Here is a 5073-nt window from a genome sequence, read left to right as displayed (position 1 = left end):
GGTGATCCGTGGACTTGGATGACACCTGCAGTGGTCCATGGACTTGGATGACTCCTGTGGTGATCCGTGGACTTGGATGACACCTGCAGTGGTCCGTGGACTTAGATGACTCTGACGGCTGTCCACGGACTTGGGCTCATAGTGCTGAGCCACCAGCAGCTGTAGCCAGTGTGACAGCCCAGCAATTGTACCAGGGAATATAAACTGGCACCAGGTGTGACTTCAGGCAGAGACCTAGCAGGGAGACTGTGAGACATCAGGAGGGTTCGTCTGCTGGAACTTGGCCAGTTTGACTTCCCAAGCTGAGAGGGAGGTCCTCGCACCCTGGCCTTTGCCTGCCCCAGGCAGAGATTGAGTGAGAGCAACTAACCCAGGGCACCTGAGGGAGCAAGGGGACACTAACAGGCTCTGGAGGCAGCAGACGGGAGACCCAGTACCTCACCAGAGGCTCCTGGGGGAATAAGGAGGCATTCGCTCTCTGGTACTGAGCACCACACCAGGCACACAGGTTTCACAGGTGTTGCCGGTTTGTTATAGCTCTGATCCCTGCTGCACTGATTCTGATAAGGGATAAATTATAGGGGAGGATGTTCCTCTAAATTCCTGGCACAGCAAAGCAGGGAACAGTTTTATGGTCACAGTACTTCTCATACTGGGGTGGTGCTAACACAGCAAGAGACAGGAACAGATGCTAATGACACCCCCCGGGGTGGGGGTGGGGAGTCCCACTGGGCTGTATTCAGAAAGAGAGCAGTTCTAAAGTAAATAAGGAAATACACTCACGGATAAAGTAGATACCAACAAATGCCATTTGTATTAGCATTCCAGTTGCTTTGATGGGGATAGAAATGACTTAGGGACACCCCCAACCCCAGTCAGGACTTTGAGATAGCTGCCCCCTCTCTCTCCCTGGGTGACTAGCACCTTGGGGTTCTTCTCCAGCAGGAAGTTCTATGAGGATGACAGAGGCCTTCCTGCTGCGGGTATTGCCACTGTTTCAGCTAAGAGATGGTGGCTTTTACCCCTCACAGTGGGAGTCAGCAGGCTTCACAACTCCAGCAGGAATCCAGGCCTCCCTGAGTGACCATCTGTCCTCCTCAGCAGCCTGCACTTCACCAGGCTCTCCCTGGAGGCAGAGATAACCTGGACGTCTGGCCAACTGGGCCTGGTGTCCTTGACAGTTTCAGCTCTGCGGCACAGGGGTTTAGGAAGTGGCTTGAGGGTGGCCAGACTTATCTCCCTGCTGCTGAGGAGGTTTTGCATCTGAGGGCACTGGAAGTCTTGCAAACAATGTGTCCAAAGAGTGACGACAGACGGAAAGCCTGTCTAAGCTCTAAGCCTGATAAAACTCTTCAGGGCATTTCTTCCAGACAGGAAGGGGCCCATGTATGCTGCTGGCTTGGTTTGAACAGGGAATGTGTACTTGGTAATAGACAGGGCATCGAGGAATTTATGTCTTATGTAGCATGTTGATGACCTACAGAGATCATGGGAAAACAGTTCCCATGCCCAAGTGACATAGGACCATACTGAGTCATGAGACATGTAACACCGAGACCCCAGCTCATCCCTGGCACACCTGTGACTTTCTCGTGGCAGAGGGAGGTGCCCTTGGAGGCAGGCAGCCTCAGCTAGCCAAGGCCCACTGACAACCATTCCCCTTTTGATTGTCCCTCTACAGGGTCTGGGCCAGGGAATGTATGAGGTCGGCCCTACCGGTCAAAGAGGGTGGCTGAGGTTTGGGGTATTCACTAACGCCGGGTGCAACAGAGCCTCTGTAGTAAGCTTGCAGAGCTAGTATGTAGAGAGACAAATTGGAATCTGCTGGCATCCTTAGTAGGTGACCGCCACAGCTGGTTACTAGGTTTTCAGCATCATGGAAAGAGCTTTGGTCCCATAGCTCTGGTTAGTAACTGAGCAGAGCGAGGGCTTGCCTGAGGTTCTACATCCCTGAGCACAGAGCACTCAAGAGCCAAAGGTTGTCAGACCCAGGTTTCCACATCTGGCCGGTGACCTCATGTCTTTCCAGCCTCAGGAACTGCTGCTTGAGAGAGTCAGGTGGGCTCTTCAAGAGATGGACCCAAGAGAGGGAGTAGGGAAGGAAGCCGAGGCTGGAGGACACCAGCTTTGGGTTTGTTCCCTTGGAAGAACAATGTGGTTGTGTGAAGGACCATTTCCAAGGACCCTGGGCTGGGATGTGTCTGCCACACACTCCTCCCTGCAATCACTGTGGAAAGAAAGTGCTTGGTTTGATCTCATTAACCCCTCAGCAGCCAGTGTGGCTGAGTTGCTGCCTTGTGGCCATTCTACAGATGAGAAAAGTGAGGGTGAGAGAAGCGAAGGGACACAGTACAAGGAGTGACAGCTGGCACACGGACCCATGATGTCGCAATCACTATTCCATGCAGGGAGTGGGCATTTGCTCCGTGGCTTCCAGGCAAATGTTCAGCCATCCAGACAGCGTCCCCAGCGCTGCTGTGGACCAGAAGCACCTACTGATTTAGTAAATCGACAGGCCACATTCGTGCTGGAAGGAGGGGATCTAGAGCGGTGGATCTTGCTGTCATGGGAAGCTGGGAAGAGGAGGGGAACCGAAGGTAAGGTTGGTTCAGCTCCTGGAGCTCCCAGTGAGCCAGACAGGGCTCTCTAAGCCTCTGTGTCACCTGACCCTCCTAACAGAACTGCAGGGAGTTGCTTTGCAAAGGGCCAACAAAGAGGGAAGAGCTCGGTGAGCTGTGTGATGCATCCTGACAGGCCAAGTGGGATTGGTCTCAAGTACCCGTGATGGCTTTTTTTTGCTGCCTAAGGTAGACATTACCAGGAAGCTGGGCTCTAAGAAGGCGTTCCTTGGTCTATGGCTCTCTGGGCTAGAGAGAGGATCTGAGGAACCCAGATGCCCTTGTGCTGCAGCTAAGAGCACCTCTTGGCTTGGAATTAGAGTCAGGGTTCCTGCCAGCCTCCTGGCAGGGGCCCTGTGCCCACATTTCTGTACAGTGGGCGACTAAAGTCTGTTCTGCTGATCCACGGGATGTGCGGTGTCTGCAAACAGGCGATTGAACAAGCAGAGCTGAGGGACAGCAAACAGGGCTGCATGTCAGGGAGGGCCTCTGAGGGCCCCTGTGCTGCTCACCTGTCCTCTGCCCTGGGAGAAGAAAGCACTGCTGAGTCACCCTGAAAGGAAGGCGGGGTTCTGAGACTTCCTGTTGTCTGCAAAGAATCTGTGTTCAGAGTCCCTAAACACGCACGCATGTGCACACACACATGCAGATACATACACACAAACAAACAGATACATACACACAGAGGCATCTACACAGAGATACACACAAACACACACAGGTATATACACAGAGAGACACACAGATACATACACAGATAACACGCACACACAGAGGCATATACACACATACACAGATACACACAGGTATATCAACAGAGACACATACATATAGAGAGACATACACAGGCACACACAGACAATACATACCCAGAGATACACATACATGCAGACACAAAAAGACATAGACACATACACACAGAGACGCACACACGCACAGATATAGATGATACACACATAGACACACTCACATAGGCTTACAAAGACACATACAGACACACAGGCACATACACAGACACATACACAGAGACACTGGGCATGCTGAGCCTGGCCCTAGACAGAGGGTCTCCTCTGCACCTAGAGCATAAAAAATAGGATCCTACTTCCATGGCAGCCAGGGGCTGGAGAATTAGCGACAGGGACTTCCATCCCTGATATGACGGCTTCTGTGTGGGACTCCTTGATGGTCTGGTCTCTACCTAGCAGAGTCCCCGGGAGCTAGGGATGGCAGTATGTGGAGGGGTCACTCTCTCCCGGCTGGGTCCACTTTCTCTCTGAGCTCTGGCTGCCACCTGCACCCCTACAGAAAAGCAGAGGCAATGACAGACATCAATCACTCCCTGTGGTCTCTCTCAGCCTTTTTCCTTCGGATGGCTTCCGGTCTGGTCTGAGCCCAAGCCTGCAGCTTACTGTTGGCGCTCCTTCCACAGGGTGGTGACCCATGGCCCAAGCTTGAGAGCCAGCACACCGGCTGCCTGCTGGCCGTCTCTGCGGCAGAAAGCTTCTGAATACGTTGAATGTAAGCTTCACTTTTAATCGGTGAAAGTGAAATAGTCATGTGACTTCTGGAAAACCATCAGCAGTTCAAAAGAATCACTCTCTGTAACAAGCTCAGGGGTGCCTTTCTCACAAAGTCCTCTGAATTAGGGGAAATTGACACAAATTACTGCAAGAGGCCATTCTGTTAGCCAGATCCTCCTCTGCCTCCTCTTCCTCTTCTTCTCTTACTTCCTCCTTCTCCTCTTCGTCTTTTTAAAATTGTTATTTCTTTATAAGCACGTGTACTGTTGTTTGAGACAGGATGTCAGCATGTAACCCAGACCGGCCTGGGACATACCATGGTCTGCTTCAGCTGTGCATCTCCTGAGTGCTGGGATTACAGGTGAGTGCCCCTAAACCCAGCACACACTTTGGTCTGTAGTCTCCTGTCCCACACCCACCTCTCCTGGGCAGTGGGTGGCAGTCTTTCCTGTCCCCATGGAGAAAATGACGAAGCTGGGTTCCAGTAGGGGTGAGCCTTCCGGCTTTCCTATCAGGCTCTTGAATTCTAGACATGGCCTGTCCTGTTCATAGGTGAGCAGCTGGAGGCTGGACTGTGGCCTAGGACAAGTCAAACTCAGCAAAAGCTCTGACTGAGCTCCAGGGTTCTCCAGATAGCTCTGTCCACGCCCCCCCCCCCAACGCCTTGATCTCCTGCACCAAGTCAGCTTGGCCCTCACGGCACTGCAACCCTGTGCGATTTAGTTCATCTAAACTGACTGGAACATCGTGGTGACAGTATCAGGTGGGGCACTCTGAGGTCACTTGAGCCACCTGTGCTTCTGAGGTCCTGCGGGTCTGAGATGAGCCTCAGGGAGTTAGGACCGGAGCCCTAGAGCATAACCTGCACAGGCACAGGGTGCCACCTACTGCATGCCTAGTGTCAGATCAGAGGGCACATGTGCACACAGAAAGGG

Source organism: Microtus ochrogaster, unplaced genomic scaffold (assembly GCF_000317375.1).
Source record: "Microtus ochrogaster isolate Prairie Vole_2 unplaced genomic scaffold, MicOch1.0 UNK29, whole genome shotgun sequence".
Classification (NCBI taxonomy): domain Eukaryota; kingdom Metazoa; phylum Chordata; class Mammalia; order Rodentia; family Cricetidae; genus Microtus; species Microtus ochrogaster.
The sequence above is the reverse complement of the archived record's forward strand: the minus strand, read 5'-3'. Positions refer to the sequence as shown.